The following is a 17724-nucleotide window of genomic DNA, read 5'->3' on the forward strand; positions in this document are numbered from 1 at the left end:
CAAAATCAGAGGGTTGGGGAAAAGAGGTTTGGGAAGAAGTCTTGTGAATGGACCTCTTAGGAGGGCCCCAGAACACAAGAATATTTGTGTCTAGTAGAGCCACTCAGATGGGTAAGGTGAACCCGCTTTATGGGTGTCATTCTGTTTCTCCCTGAGACATTCTATGAACCAAACAGCTGTGGTGGCAAGGACACAGGCTGTATGTGGCCTTCACAGGATGGACCGCCTCTTTCCAAGTCAGACCTAGTGGGGGCTACTGCTGAAGGTCAGCTTGGCCCACAAAAGCTACCAATTCAGCCCACCTACTTGATGAAGGGTGCTTGTGTTAGCTCTCCTCCAACAAGGAAGGGGCAGAAATTTGTTCTCTCTAGAAGGCAATTATGCATTTTAAGCCTTGGATTTATTTTCCCTACTCCCATACATCTGCCCACCCCCTACCATCTGTGGACATTCCAGATGCCTCATACGCTATCGTGGCTCCCCACACGCGTGGCTTCTGACCAAGATCTCACTGTACAGTGAAAGGGTGTTGACAGTGTCTAGCACGTGAAGTGCTCTGCAAGTATTAGTGTAACCAAAAGTGGGGTCCAGCTGCTCAGTGCTCAAAAGTCCATAAAGAGGTAAGTTGGTGCAAAGGAAAGTTTGCTTTATTTTGGAAGCTGGCAACCGGGGGCGGGGCGGGGGCGGTAGGGCGGATTCCCCCTTCCCCTCCCCTCCCCCTCCCTTCCCTCCCCCCCACCCCCACTGACAATCAGTGGGCAAGAGCTTTTATAGATGTAGGGAGGGGCTACATGCAGAAACAGCACAGTCAGCTCTGACAGTCATCTTGAAATTGGTCATGTGGTGGTCTGACCAGCGTCGTCTTGATTTTTTTTTTTTTGCTGTATGCGGGCCTCACTGTTGTGGCCTCTCCTGTTGCGGAGCACAGGCTCCGGACGCGCAGGCTCAGCGGCCATGGCTCACAGGCCCAGCCGCTCCGTGGCATGTGGGATCTTCCCGGACCGGGGCACGAACCCGTGTCCCCTACATCGGCAGGCAAACTCTCAACCACTGCGCCACCAGGGAAGCCCCGTCGTCTTGATTTTAAAAAATATATTTATTATTTATTGTTGTGGCTGTGCCTGGTCTTAGTTACAGCATGTGGGATCTTCGTTGCAGCATGCATGTGGGATCTAGTTCCTGGACCAGGGATCAAACCCGGGCTCCCTGCATTGGGAGAGTGGAGTCTTTACCCACTGGACCACCAGGGAAGTCCCTAGATTGTCTTAAGTACAGTTAATCTTCAGTTCCAGGGTTGGTTTGTTCCCATTTCCTTGAGGCCAATTCCTGGAACTGTGGCACCTTATGTCATGGCTTCAGTCTGGTCATCATGTAGTTAACTTCTTCCACCTGCTGGGGGTCTTAGTATCTAAAAGACAGCTCACAGGATATGGCTCTGAATGTTATCTACAGCCTTTGAGAAGGAACTAAAGGTCCTTGACTTTGCTTACGGACTAAACTATTATTGTTTTGTCCTGTTTGACTGCTTTTCTTTGCTTCTGCATTTTCTCACTTCTCTGATTAAACTTATTCTTTGGCTAAAGATTTTCTACAGACAAGAGGCAGGTGGAGGACATGGTGGAGAAGGACCATAGGGTCCTCCTCCATTTCATTAGCTCATCTAATCTTCACAGAAACCATATTAAGCTAAATACCATTATTATCTCCATTTTACAGATAAGGAAACTGAGTTACAGAGAAGTTTTATAAATGGCTCAAAGTCACAGTAGGTAAGTGAGTGGTGAGGCCAATATATGAATCCAAACAGTTTGGCTCCAGAGTCCATGTTCTTTACCCTGGAAGGCCCATGGGAGTCATGAGTCTTATGTACTCCATCCCTCAGAAGCAGTTGGCTTTGTAGAGACTGAGTTATGGCAAAACCCTCTGAGAATGGAGTGCTGACCACAGAGTGGAGTGCAGTGTATGCTCTGAACCAGCAGCAATTCTATGGCACCATTTCTTTCTCAGCCAGGATACATGGTGGCCCCAGGAAGAGAGAGATAGAGGTGGGAGTGGGGTCTCTAACTACTACACCTAATAACGCATTCACAACATTTTTGCGTGTAGCCCCATGACTCTGGGCTTTGCTGGTTTAGAGGTTTGGTATCCCAAGGAGGTTTGCTTCCACAAAGAGGAGACACCAATAGGCCGATTGCACTGGAACGTGAGACAGATACCTGGCCATTTGGGGCTTTTTAAGCCATTGAGTAAACAGGCAAAGAAGGGGAATAAGACGTTAGCTGGGATGATTGATCCTGATGATTTAGAGAAAATAAGGTTACTGTTACACAGCAGGGTCAGAGAGGAGGATGTGTGCAACCCAGCGGCACCCCAGGGATATCATATACCATCATGTCCAATGGTTAAAGTTAACAGAAGACTAAACCAGCAGAAACAAGATAACAGCTAGTTATCCTCCAGGAGTGAAGGTTTAAGTCACTCCATGAGAAAAGAACCCAACCATCTTAAGTCCTGGCTGTATAACATAGCGGTTTAGAGCCTGAGCTCGGGTACCAGACTACATGGATTTAAATCTGAGTGCTAACACATGCTGGCTGTGTATCTGTGTCTACTTTAGTTTCCACACCTGTAACATGGGGATAATAATAGTTCATATCTCAAACGGTTATTTTGAGAATTAACACTTATAAAACACATAGAACAGGGTCTGGCATGTAGTAAACACTCTATAAATGTTAGCTATTATTAAGACAAAGGAATGAGAAGCAACAGAGGAAAGTCATAAATACCAGTGACAGCCTCAGGCTCAGTTGCAAAAATGAGAACAGTACAGGAATGTTTATACCAGTTTTATTTGTAATAGCCAAAAACTAGTCAGAAACAATCCATATGTTCGGCAGTATGTGATTAAATAAACTGTGGTGCATCCACACCATGGTAGATTGCAGCAGTAAGAAGAAATGAACTATTGCACAGAGAAAGAAACCATCAAAATGAAAAGGTAACCTACGGAATGGGAGAAGATACTTGTAAATCAACTATCTGATAAGAGGTTAATGTCCAAAATTTATAAAGAGCTCATACAACTTAACTGCAAAAACCCAAACAATCTCATTAATAAATGGGCAAAGAATCTGAATAGACATTTTTCCAAAGAAGACATACAGATGGCCAACAGGCACATGAAAAGGTGCTCAGCATCACTCATCACCAGGGAAATGCAAATCAAAAGCACAAAGAGGGCTTCCCTGGTGGCGCAGTGGTTGGGGATCCGCCTGCTGATGTGGGGGACGCGGGTTCGTGCCCCGGTCCGGGGGGATCCCGTGCTCCGCGGCGGCGAGAGGCCTGCGTACAGCCAAAAAAAAAAAAAAAAAAGCACAAAGAAGCGCCGGTGGGGCACAGCTACAAGTGGAGGCAAGCACCACGGTCCCGGGCGGGCAGCCCTCAGCCATGGCTCGCGGCCTCCAGCTCCTGCTCCTGAGCTGCGCCTGCAGCGTGGCGCCCCCTGCCCGGGAGGTGAAGGTGACCTGTTTGGAGGATGTGGACTTGCCTTGCACTGCCGGCTGAGACCTGCAAGTTCCCTACGCGTTCTCCTGGGCCAAGCTTACAGATGGCTGTGTAGAGAGGATGGAGGTGTCCCAGGAAGACCTGTGGTACTCTCAGTAGAGGGGCTCTTCAGCGGCCCCCAGGGAAAGGCCGTATTCCCTGAGGATCCGAAACACTACTAGCTACAACTCGGGGACCTGCAGGTACTCTCTGGGAGATCCAGAAAGGCAGAGGAAGTTAAGTGGGACCGTGATCTTGAAAGTGACAGGATGCTCTAAGGGACGCAAACAAGAGACTTTTAAGAAATACAGAGCTGACACCGTGGGGCCAAGGACACTGGCAGCAGAAGTCCTGGGAAGTACTCCTTGGCATGAGCCTTCCCAGAGTCTGTCATTAGCCCCACCAAAGAGCCCAGGTAGACTCCAGTGTTGAGTTGCCTCAGGCAAAACAACCAACAGGGAGGGAACCCAGCCCCACCCATCAACAGTCAGGCAGATCAGAGCTCTGGTGAGCTCTGCCCACCAGAGCAACAGTCAGCTCTACACACCACCAGTCCCTCCCATCAGGAAACTTACACAAGCCTCTTAGATAGCTTCATCCACCAGAGGGCAGACAGCAGAAGCAAGAAGAACTACAATCCTGCAGCCGGTGGAACAAAAACCACATTCACAGAAAGACAGACAAGATGAAAAGGTAGAGGGCTATGTACCAGATGAAGGAACAAGATAAAAGCCCAGAAAAACAACTAAATGAAGTGGAGATAGGAGACCTTCCAGAAAAAGAATTCAGAATAATGATAGTGAAGATGATCCAGGACCTTGGAAAAAGAAAGGAGGCAAAGATCGAGAAGATGCAAGAAATGTTTAACAAAGACCTAGAAGAATTAAAGAAAAAACAAACAGAGATGAACAATACAATAACTGAAATGAAAACTACACTAGAAGGAATCAATAGCAGAATAACTGAGGCAGAAGAATGGATAAGTGATCTGGTAGACAGAATGGTGGAATTCACTGCTATGGAACAGAATAAAGAAAAAAGAATGAAAAGAAATGAAGACAGCCTAAGAAATCTCTGGGACAACATTAAATGCAACAACATTCACATTATAGGGGTCACAGAAGGAGAACACAGAGAGAAAGGACCAGAGAAAATATTTGAAGAGATTATAGTCGAAAACTTCCCTAACATGGGAAAGGAAATAGCCACCCAAGTCCAGGAAGCGCAGTCAGTCCCATACAGGATAAACCCAAGGAGAAACATGCCGAGACACATAGTAAACAAATTGGCAAAAATTAAAGACAAAGAAAAATTATTGAAAGCAGCAAGGGAAAAATGGAAAATAACATGCAAGGGAACTCCCATAAGGTTAACAGCTGATTTCTCAGCAGAAACTCTATAAGCCAGAAGGGAGTGGCATGATATACTTAAAGTGATGAAAGGGAAGAACCTACAACCAACATTACTCTACCCGGCAAGGATCTTATTTAGATTCGATGGAGAAATCAAAAGCTTTATAGACAAGCAAAAGCTAAGAGAATTCAGCACCACCAAACCAGCTCTACAACAAATGCTAAAGGAACTTCTCGAAGTGGGAAACACAAGAGAAGAAAATACTCCAACCAAAAGACACAGGCTTTCTGAATGGATACAAAAACAAGACCAATATATATGCTGTCTACAAAAGACCCACTTCAGACCTAGGGACACATACAGACTGAAAGTGAGGGGATGGAAAAAGATATTCCATGCAAATGGAAATCAAAAGAAAGCTGGAGTAGCTATACTCATATCAGATAAAATAGACTTTAAAATAAAGACTGTTACAAGAGACAAGGAAGGACACTACAAAATGATCAAGGGATTAATCCAAGAAGAAGATATAACAATTATAAATATATATGCACCCAACATAGGAGCACCTCAATACATAAGGCAACTGCTAACAGCTATAAAAGAGGAAATAGACAGTAACGCAATAATAGTGGGGGACTTTAACACCTCACTTACACCAACGGACAGATCCTCCAAAATGAAAATAAATAAGGAAACAGAAGCTTAAATGACACAATAGACCAGATAGATTTAATTGATATTTACAGGATATTCCATCCAAAAACAGCAGATTACACTTTCTTCTCAAGTGCGTGTGGAAAATTCTCCAGGACAGATCCATCTTGGGTCACAAATCAAGCCTCAGTAAATTTAAGAAAATTGAAATCATATCAAGCAGCTCTTCTGACCACAACGCTATGAGATTATAAATGAATTACAGGGAAAAAAATGTAAAAAACACAAACACATGGAGGCTAAATAATACATTACTAAACAACCAAGAGATCACTGAAGAAATCAAAGAGGAAATCAAAAAATACCTAGAGACAAATGACAATGAAAACACGACAATCCAAAGCCTATGGGATGCAGCAAAAGCAGTTCTAAAAGGGAAGTTTATAGCTATACAAGCCTACCTCAAGAAACAAGAAAAATCTCAGGTAAACAATCTAACCTTACACCTAAAGGAACTAGAGAGAGAAGAACAAACAAAACCCAAAGTTAGCAGAAGGAAAGAAATCATAAAGATCAGAGCAGAAATAAAGGAAATAGAAACAAAGAAAACAATAGCAAAGATCAATAAAACTAAAAGCTGGTTCTTTGAGAAGATAAACAAAATTGATAAACCATTAGCCAGACTCATCAAAAAAAGAGGGAGAGGACTCAAATCAATAAAATTAGAAATGAAAAAGGAGAAGTTACAACAGACTCTGCAGAAATACAAAGCATCCTAAGAAACTACTACAATCAACTCTATGCCAATAAAATGGACAACCTGGAAGAAATGGAAAACTCTTAGAAAGGTATAGCCTCCCAAGACTGAACCAGGAAGAAACAGAAAATATGAACAGACAAATCACAAGTAATGAAATTGAAACTGTGATTAAAAATCTTCCAACAAACAAAAACCCAGGACCAGATGGCTTCACAGGTGAAGTCTATCAAACATTTAGAGAAGAGCTAACATCTATCCTTCTCAAACTCTTCCAAAATATAGCAGAGGGAGGAACACTCTCAAACTCATTCTACGAGGCCACCATCACCCTGATACCAAAACCAGACAAGGATGTCACAAAGAAAGAAAACTACAGGCCAATATCACTGATGAACATAGATGCAAAAATCCTCAACAAAATACTAGCAAACAGAATCCAACAGCACATTAAAAGGATCATACACCATGATCAAGTGGGGTTTATTCCAGGAATGCAAGGATTCTTCAATATATGCAAATCTATCAATGTGATAAACCATATTAACAAACTGAAGGAGAAAAACCATATGATCATCTCAATAGATGCAGAGAAAGCTTTCAACAAAATTCAACACCCATTTATGATAAAAACCCTGCAGAAAGTAGGCATAGAGGGACATTTCCTCAACACAATAAAGGCCATATATGACAAACCCACAGCCAACATCATCCTCAATGGTGAAAAACTGAAAGCATTTCCACTAAGATCAGGAACAAGACAAGGTTGCCCACTCTCACCACTATTATTCAACATAGTTTTGGAAGTTTTAGCCACAGCAATCAGAGAAGAAAAGGAAATAAAAGGAATCCAAGTCAGAAAAGAAGTAAAGCTGTCACTGTTTGCAGATTACATGATACTATACATAGAGAATCTTAAAGATGCTACCAGAAAACTACTAGAGCTAATCAATGAATTTGGTAAAGTAGCAAGATACAAAATTAATGCACAGAAATCTCTGGCATTCCTATACACTAATGATGAAAAACCTGAAAGTGAAATCAAGAAAACACTCCCATTTACCATTGCAACAAAAAGAATAAAATATCTAGGAATAAACCTACCAAGGGAGACAAAAGACCTGTATGCAGAAGATTATAAGACACTGATGAAAGAAATTAAAGATGATACAAATAGATGGAGAGATATACCATGTTCTTGGATTGGAAGAATCAACATTGTGAAAATGACTCTACTACCCAAAGCAATCTACAGCTTCAATGCAATCCCTATCAAACTACCACTGACATTTTTCACAGAACTAGAACAAAAAATTTCACAATTTGTATGGAAACACAAAAGACCCCGAATAGCAAAAGCAATCTTGAGAACGAAAAATGGAGCTGGAGGAATCAGGCTCCCTGACTTCAGACTATACTACAAAGCTACAGTAATCAAGATAGTATGGTACTGGCACAAAAACAGAAATATAGATCAATGGAACAAGATAGAAAGCCCAGAGATAAACCCACACACATATGGTCACCTTATCTTTGATAAAGAAGGCAGGAATGTACAGTGGAGAAAGGACAGCCTCTTCAATAAGTGGTGCTGGGAAAACTGGACAGGTACATGTAAAAGTATGAGATTAGAATACTCCCTAACACCATACAGAAAAATACACTTAAAATGGATTAAATCCCTAAATGTAAGGCCAGAAACTATCAAACTCTTAGAGGAAAACATAGGCAGAACACTCTATGACATAAATCACAGCAAGATCCTTTTTGACCCACCTCCTAGAGAAATGGAAATAAAAACAAAAATAAACAAATGGGACCTAATGAAACTTCAAAGTTTTGTACAGCAAAGGAAACCATAAACAAGACAAAAAGACAACCCTCAGAATGGGAGAAAATATTTGCAAATGAAGCAACTGACAAAGGATTCATCTCCAAAATTTACAAGCAGCTCATGCAGCTCAATAACAAAAAAAAAAAAACAACCCAATCCAAAAATGGGCAGAAGACCTAAATAGACATTTCTCCAAAGAAGATATACAGACTGCCAACAAACACATGAAAGAATGCTCAACATCATTAATCATTAGAGAAATGCAAATCAAAACTACAATGAGATATCATCTCACACCAGTCAGAATGACCATCATTAAATATCTAGAAACAATAAATGCTGGAGAGTGTGTGGAGAAAAGGGGACACTCTTGCACTGCTGGTGGGAATGTGAATTGGTACAGCCACTATGGAGAACAGTATGGAGGTTCTTTAAAAAACTACAAATAGAACTACCATATGACCCAGCAATCCCACTACTGGACATATACCCAGAGAAAACCATAATTCAAAAAGAGTCATGTACCAAAATGTTCATTGCAGCTCTATTTACAATAGCCAGGAGATGGAAACAATCTAAGTGTCCATCATCAGATGAATGGATAAAGAAGATGTGTGTGGCACATATATACAATGGAATATTACCCAGGCATAAAAAGAAACGAAATTGAGCTATTTGTAATGAGGTGGATGGACCTAGAGTCTGTCATACAGAGTGAAGTAAGTCAGAAAGAGAAAGACAAATACCGTATGCTAACACATATATATGGAATTTAAGAAAAAAATAATGTCATGAAGAACCTAGGGGTAAGACAGGAATAAAGACACAGATCTACTAGAGAATGGACTTGAGGATATGGGGAGGGGGAAGCATAAGCTGTGACAAAGCGAGTGAGAGGCATGGACATACATACATTACCAAACGTAAAATAGCTAGTGGGAAGCAGCCGCATAGCACAGGGAGATCATCTCGGTGCTTTGTGACCACCTAGAGGGGTGGGATAGGGAGGGTGGGAGGGAGGGAGACTCAAGAGGGAAGAGATATGGGAACATTTGTATATGTATAACTGATTCACTTTGTTATAAAGCAGAAACTAGCACACCATTGTAAAGCAATTACATTCCAATAAAGATGTAAAAAACAAAAAAAGAAAGGAGGTGGGCTGAAGTTTTCCCCTTTGCTCTCCAAAATCTTTGCTTTCTTTTAGATGATTTTATAAAACAGCTTTATTGAGATGTAATTCACATACCATAAAATTAATCCATTTAAAGTGTGCAGAGCCCGCAAGTCGCAGCCTGCTCACCTTACACCCGCCCACCCTACTGGATCCCAGAATTTCTGTGATCGTATTTGAATAAGTCACTTGGAGAGAGCCCGTAGCTCCATTGCACCATGTGTGGCATTTGGGCCCTCTTTGGCAGCGATGACTGCCTTTCTGTTCAGTGTCTGAGTGCTATGAAGATTGCGCACAGAGGTCCAGATGCATTTCTTTTTGAGAATGTCAGTGGATACACCAACTGCTGCTTTGGATTTCACTGGTTTGCGGTGGTTGATCAGCTGTTTGGAATGCAGCCAATTTGAGTGAAGTAATATCCTTACTTGTGGCTCTGTTACAACAGTGAAATCTACAGCCACAAGGAGCTGCAACACCATTTTGAATTTGAATACCAGACCAAAGTGGATGGTGAGATAATCTTTCATCTTTATGACAAATGAGGAATTGAGCAAACAGTTTGTATGGGGTATTTGCATTTATTTTACTGGATACTGTCAATAAGAAAGTGTTCTTGTGCAGAGATACCTATGGAGTCAGACCTTTGTTTAAAGCCGGGACAGAAGATGGACTTTTGGCCATGTGTTCAGAAGCTAAAGGTCTCATTACCTTGAAGCACTCTATGACTCCTTTTTAAAAAGTGGAGCCTTTTCTCCCAGGACACTATGAAGTTTTCGATTTAAAGCCAAATGGCAAAGTAGCATCAGTGGAAATGTTTAACTATCATCGCTGTAGAGATGAGCCTCTGCATGGCCTGTGTGACAGCGTGGAGAAACTCTTCCCAGGTTTTGAGATAGAAACTGTGAAGAACAACCTACGAATCCTTTTTGACAATGCCATTAAGAAACATTTGATAATGGACAGAAGGATTGGCTGCCTTTTATCAGGTGGCTTGGTTTCCAGTTTGGTTGCTGCCATCCTGTAGAAGCAGCTAAAAGAGGCCCAAGTACAGTATCCTCTCCAGACATTTGCGATTGGCATGGAAGACAGTCCCGATTTACTAGCTGCTAGAAAGGTGGCAAATCATTGCGAGCGAACACCATGAAGTCCTCTTTAACTCTGAGGAAGGCATTCAGGTCCTGGATGAAGTCCTATTTTCCTTGATATTACATTAAGGAAATACTACATTTCCTTGCCATTTCCTTGATATTATGGTATTACAACAGTCCGTGCTTCAGTAGGTATGTACTTAATTTCGAAGTACATTCGGAAGAACACGGATAGCGTGGTGATCTTCTCTGGAGAAGGTCCAGATGAACTTACACAGGGTTACATATCCGAGGAGGAGAGTGAGCGGCTTCTATTTGAAGGGACTCTATTTGTTTGATGTTCTCTTAGCAGATCGAACTACTGCTGCCCATGGCCTTGAACTGAGAGTCCCCTTCCTGGATCATCGATTTTCTTCCTGTTACTTGTCTCTGCCACCAGATATGGGAATCCCCGAGAACGGGATAGAAAAACATCTCCTGAGAGAGACGTTTGAGGACTCCAGTCTGATACCTAAAGAGATCCTCTGGTGACCAAAAGAAGCCTTCAGTGATGGAATAACCTCAGTTAAGAATTCCTGGTTTAGGATTTTACAGGAATACATTGACCATCAGGTTGATGATGCAGCGATGGCAAGTGCAGCCCAAAACTTCCTGTCAGTACTCCCAAAACGAAAGAAGGCTATTACTACCGTCAGATCTTTGAACGCCACTACCCGAGCTGCGCCGACTGGCTGCCTCATTACTGGATGCCCAGGTGGACTAGCGCCTTCCGCCCGCACTCTGACCCATTACAAGGCCGCTGCCAAAGCTTAGGTACTCCCTGAGCCGTGGAGTGAAAGTAAATATTTCTTCTCATTATGAAGGGTAGGGGGCTTGGGGGCAGGATGGGTCAACTGCCCAGGCTTGCTTGGGTGTGAAAACATAAAAGTCTTAAATCTGAAAGAAAGAAATAAATAAAGTGTACAGTTCAGTGGTTTTTAGTATATTCACAGGCAATGCAATCAACACAATTTAATTTTAGAATATTTTCATAATCTCAAAAAGAAAATGATATCCATTAGCAGCCACTTTCCATTCTCCACCCCCAGCCCTAGGCAACCACTCATCTATAGATTTGTTTTTTCTGGACATTTTATATAAATGGAACCATATAATATGTGGCCTTCTTTGTCTGGCTTATTTCACTTTGCATGATGATTTCAAGGTCCACCCACGTTGTAGCATGCATTAGTACTTCATTATATTTCATGGCCAAATAATATTCCATTGTTTGGCTATACCACATTTTGTTTATCCTTTCATCAGTTGATTGACATATGGGTTGTTTCCACTTTTTAGCGATTATGAATAATGCTACTATGAACATCTGTGAACTAGTTTTCCTATGGACATATGTTTTCATTTCTCTTGAGTATATATACGTAGGAATGGTGAGATATATTTTTGTTTGATTGAGGAGGGGGTTTCTTTCTCTTTCATGTTGGAGTCTTTCCTCAAATATCTAGTGATCCCTGGTGATCCTGTTTATATTTAAATCAGAATTTTCAGCACGTCCATCTCAGCTCAGCCTTTCAAGGTAGCCGTTGCCTCCAAATTCTAAGATTTTTAGGATAAGACATTCTTGCTTTACCATCTTAAAACCAAAAGTCTTATGTATACCTTAAAAATTAATTACAGAAGCAATAATTATACATATTCTTTTTAAAAAATTACAGTAAAGCAAAAATCTCATTATAACTTCTTCCAACTCTATTTTCCTCTCCAGGGACCAAGTTATTCCCCTCACTCCAGCAAAGCATACTTTCTGCTTTAATTCCATTTTGATTCGCAGATTTTCTTGATCTTTTTTGTTTGTTTTTGTTTTTGACTGTGCCACGTGGCTTGTGTGATCTTAATTCCCCACCAGGGATTGAACCCTTGCCCCCTGCAGTGGAAGCGTGGAGTCCTAACCACTGGACCACCAGGGAATTTCCAAATCTTTTATTGCTTGGACATTTTTCAGATATTCCTTGAATTTTGCCCTGGAGTGTCATTATAAATAAGATTATGTAACAGTCACTTTCAACCGCCATCATGAGCCCATTAGCCCATTATATATACATGCCTAGTGTATTTCGTGTGTTTAAATTAACATTCGTATCATTCTTTGGTTTGCCCTTTTCACACAACAATGTGATATATGTTAGGTTCTTTCTCTTTAGCTACCTTGTAGTGTTTATTTGTAATAAATACATTGTATTTAATTTATTCATTTCCCCTTTGATGGGCATTTAGATGGTTTCCAATTCTTTGCTATTACAAATAATGCTTCAATAAACATCCTTGAAACTGTTTCCTTGTGCATATGTGTGATTGTTTATAGGTCATACAGTCAGTTAGCATGTATATTTTTCAATTTTATTAGATGCTATCAAGTTGTTTTCAAAGTGCCTGCTTCAACGTACACTCCCATCAGCAGTCTATACAATTACCTTCCCCCATACCTTCTCCAACAGTTGATATTGCCAAATAATTCATTTCTGATCATCTTATTGGTGAAAAAATAGTATCTCCATATTTTAACTTGTGTTTTGTTAAGTGAGGATCTTTTATATTTTAATTTATCATTTGGATGTCTTTCCTATACATTGTTATTTATATTATTTCCTCATTTTCTTAGGATTGGTTATGTTTTTCCTATTGATATGTAAAAGTGTTCTGAATTATAGTGTATTTGTTTCCCTGTCACTTATATTTTACTTTGTAATAGTATCTTGGGTCATAAATTTTTTTTTAACTTTGATATCAAATTTATTAATCATTTCCTTTACCAGTTTGAATCATGTTTTAGGAATTTACTATCATAAAATATTCTCCCAAAATTAATGTATATATTTAATGTAATTTCAATTTCAATTAGATTCAATTAGAATCCCAATATGATTTGGTGGGCTTTTTAAAAGTTTTAAAAAATCATTTATTTATTTATTTTTGGCTGCGTTGGGTCTTCATTGTTGTGTGGGCTTTCTCTAGTTGCGGCGAGTGGGGGCTACTCTTTTTTGTGGTGTGCAGGCTTCTCATTGCTGTGGCTTCTCATTGCGGAGCACGGGCTCTAGGCGCATGGGCTTCAGTAGTTGTGGCACATGGGCTTAGTTGCTCCGCAGCATGTGGGTTATTCCCGGACCAGGGCTCGAACCTGTTTCCCCTGCATTGGCAGGCGGATTCTTAACCACTGCACCACCAGGGAAGTCCTGGTGTTTTGCTTTTTTTTTTTTAATTGGATAAAATGATCCTAAAGAAAGAATAAACAGGGAATTCCCTGGCAGTACAGTGGTTAGGACTCAGCGGTTTCACTGTCAGGGCCGGGTTCAATCCATGGTTGGGAACTAAGATCCTGCAAGCCACACGGCGTGGCCAGAAAGAAAGAAAGAATACTCCAAGCAGACAATGGATTAATATCCATAATATATCAAAAGCTCTTATAACTTAATTCAATATAATAATGAACAAACAATATGAACAAACAATGCAGAGAGGAGAAAATTTTCTGCCAAGAAATAATGAAAAGATGCTTAAATTCACCATTTGCCCAGGAAATGCAATTTAAAGTAACAATGAGATATCACACTCCACCTTGTCAGACGCGCAAAAAATGTAAAAGAGCTATTACAGCTATCGCTGGCTGGGATTTGGAGAAAGGATATGTATATTTGTTTGTTTGTTTTTGCGGTACGCAGCCCTCTCATTGTGGCCTCGCCCGTTGCGGAGCACAGGTTCCGGATGCGCAGGCTCAGCTGCCATGGCTCATGGGCCCAGCCGCTCCGCGGCATGTGGGATCTTCCGGGACCGGGGCACGAACCCATGTCCCCTGCATCGGCACACGGACTCTCAACCACTGCGCCACCAGGGAAGCCCAAGAAAGGATATTTTTATCTTTAACTTTTGACAAAAGGTAACAAACTCAGAGATTTATATACTGAAAAAATCTTTTGTCTATAAATATTTCCTTACAGGCCTCTCATTACACCATTTTGTCTGGATTTATGTTTTACTTTAATTTTCATTTAGTTCTCATAATAATTCTATTCCTCAATATTCTTATGCTCTTCTGAATGGCATTCTATATTTCATTACATTTTAAGAGCATGTCCATTTACTCTCTTTGATTTTCTATATAGGCAATCATTTTGCCTCTACACAATTTTTTCTTCTTTCTCAATTCCTATTCTTTTCTTTTTCCTTCCTCCCTCCCTCTCTCCCTCTGTTTTATTTATGAGGCTATTCTTCGTTGCGGTGCGCGGGCTTCTCATTGCGGTGGCTTCTCTTGTTGTGGAGCACAGGCTCTAGGTGGGCGGGCTTCAGTAGTTGTGGCACACGGGCTCAGTAATTGTGGCTCATGGGCTTTAGAGTGCAGGCTCGGTAGTTGTAGTGCATGGGCTTAGCTGCTCCACGGCATGTGGGATCTTCCTGGACCAGGGCTCGAACCCGTGTCTCCTGCATTGGCAGGCGGATTCCTAACACTGTGCCACCAGGGAAGTCCCAAACCTTTTTATTTTTCAGTTTTTTATTCTTCTAAATTAATTTTTAAAGGGGTATAGTTGATTTACAATGCTGTGCTAGTTTCTGCTGTACAGCAAACCGAATCAGTTATACATATACATATATCCACTCTTTTAGATTCTATTCCCATATAGGTCATTTCAGAGTATTGAGTAGAGTTCCCTGTGCTAAACAGTATGTTCTTATTGCTGTAGTTATCTATTTTATATATAGTAGTGTGTATATGTCAATCCCAATCTCCCAATTTATCCCTCCCCCACCCCTTACCCCCTTGGTAACCGTAAGTTTATTTTCTACATCTGTTACTGTATTTTGTAAATAGGTTCATTTGTACCATTTTTTTAGATTCCACATATAAGTGATATCATATGATATTTGTCTTTCTCTGTCAGACTTACTTCACTCTGTATGACAATCTCTAGGTCCATCCATGTCGCTGCAAATGGCATTATTTCTTTCCTTTTTGCGGCTGAGTAATATTCCACTGTATGTATATATATATATATATATATATATATATATATATATATATATATATACCACATCTTCTTTATCCATTCCTCCATCGATGGACATTTAAGTTGCTTCCATGTTCTGGCTATTGTAAATAATGCTGCAATGAACATTGGGGCACATATATCTTTTCGAATTATGGTTTTCTCCGGATATATGCCCAGGAGTGGGATTGCTGGATCACATGGTAGCTCTATTTTTAGTTTTTTAAGGAACCTCCACACTGTTCTCTATAGTGGCTGTACCAATTTACCTTCCAACCAACAGTGTAGGAGGGCGCCCTTTTCTCCACATACTCTCCAGCATTCATTGTTTGCAGATTTTTTGGCAATGGCCATTCTGACTGGTATGAGGTAATACCAGTCAGTTTGGATTTGCATTTCTCTGATAATTAGTGATGTTGAGCATCTTTTCATGTGCCTCTTGGCCATCTGTGTCTTCATTGGAGAAATGTCTATTTAGATCTTCTGCCCATTTTTTGATTGGGTTGCTTGTTTTTTTGATGTTGAGCTGCATGAGCTGTTTGTATATTTTGGAGATTAATCTCTTGCTGGTTGCTTCATTTGCAAATATTTTCTTCTATTCTGTGGTTGTCTTTTCATTTTGTTTATGGTTTCCTTTGCTGTGCAAAAGCTTTTAAGTTTAATTAGGTCCTATTTGTTTATTTTTGTTTTTATTTTCATTACTCTAGTTGGTGGGAATCTTTTAAAATAACCCCTTAGAGTTGAGGCCCACAAAGTTGGTGACCTCTGCCCCTTGCTTGCTACCTTGCTCTCTATGTCTTGCTTGTTTGTGATGTGGGACAGAGAAATGACCTTTCCCTGGTTCATTGTGCATTCCCCTGTCCCCCCGCCCGCCCGTTTCTGGGAACTGTAAGTAATGTATTGCGACTCCCTTTGTGTGAGTGGACTGAGACGGTGCCTTCAATCAAAACGACCCCAGGGTTTTACTTCCCCAAACTGTGAGCACGGATGCTGAAGGAGCTACCTGTTAACCTATGTGGGTGGCTTGTGCCTCTTCATTCAGCAGGTCATAGTCTGCATAGTCTTAATTTAATACACAAGTTATGGGCCCCCCAACACAAAGAACAGAGGCAATAGAACTGGATGTGCAAATAGTTGGTTTTTCTTCTGGCTTTTCAGTTGGCTTTTCATCATTCCAGGAGATGAGCTTTCACAGCATGAGGGGTCCTCTGAATGGGATGGGTCAGGCCGGGTGGTTTGGGGAGAGCATGTGTTGTGAACATCTGCTTGCTCTTTTAAATTTAGGACTCTTAAATACAGTGAATCTATGAGTATGAATAAAAAATACTTCAATAAGTGGGATATTTTAATCATGTCTATTGCACTGGTCATTGCTACTCTCAAAAGCTTGTGTACCTTTATTTTTATCAGTCACTTTATTAAATTCTCTTATAAATTTTTACAGTTTTTAATTGATTAGGATTTCTAGAAGTACAATCATATTTGAAAGTATAAATAATTTTATCTCTTCTTTTCAAATATTTATGCCACTCTTTCCACTTTATTGTCTCATTGCTTCAGCTATAAGCTCCACAAAGGCAAGAATTTTATTCACTACTCTATAGACTGTTTGCCTAAAACAGTTCATAGCAAACACTCAATAAACATTTGTTGAATGAATAAATAAATCACGTACAATCTTCAAAATAACGTTGAATATTTATGCTAACAGTAGACTTCCCTCTTTAGTTCTTTTTTTTTTTTTTTGCCATGCCCTGCAGCATTTGGGATCTTAGTTCCCAGACCAGGGATTAAACCGGCGCCCCCTGCAGTAGAAGTGTGGAATCTTAACCACTGGACTGCCAGGGAAGTCCCCTGGTCTAGTTCTTAATTTGAATACTTCAGCAGTTAATGTGTTTGTTGCTGGTTTTTGGCAAATAGACACTGTTATGTTTACGATTTCTATTTCTATTCCTATTTTGCATAGAGTTTTATTAGGAATGGCGGCTGATTTTCACACAGTGCTACTTTGGGAGTATCTATTGATACAATCTTATGGGTTCTCTCCCTTATTTTATTGATATAGTGAATTAATGTTGACATAATTAGTAAAAAGCATTAAACTTAAAGTCCATGGTCTATATAAGGAAAAAGATGAAATCTTACTTTAAAGATCAAGAAATGACTGTATTTCTAGAAGGGAAAATTTAATATAAAAATGTCAATCCTTCTCAACTGTTTATTTTCCATTAAGAACCCCAATGAGGGATGTGGCCAGGATGGCAGAGTACGAAGACCCT

At 40.6% G+C, this 17724-nt stretch overlaps 2 pseudogenes; both read left to right on the forward strand.

Annotated features, from left to right (window-relative positions):
* Positions 1–9484: 9484 nt before the first annotated feature.
* LOC116740689 lies at positions 9485–10568 on the forward strand (annotated as a pseudogene).
* On the forward strand, positions 10568–11222 carry LOC116740703 (annotated as a pseudogene).
* Positions 11223–17724: the final 6502 nt, after the last annotated feature.

Source organism: Phocoena sinus, chromosome 1 (genome assembly GCF_008692025.1).
Source record: "Phocoena sinus isolate mPhoSin1 chromosome 1, mPhoSin1.pri, whole genome shotgun sequence".
NCBI lineage: Eukaryota > Metazoa > Chordata > Mammalia > Artiodactyla > Phocoenidae > Phocoena > Phocoena sinus.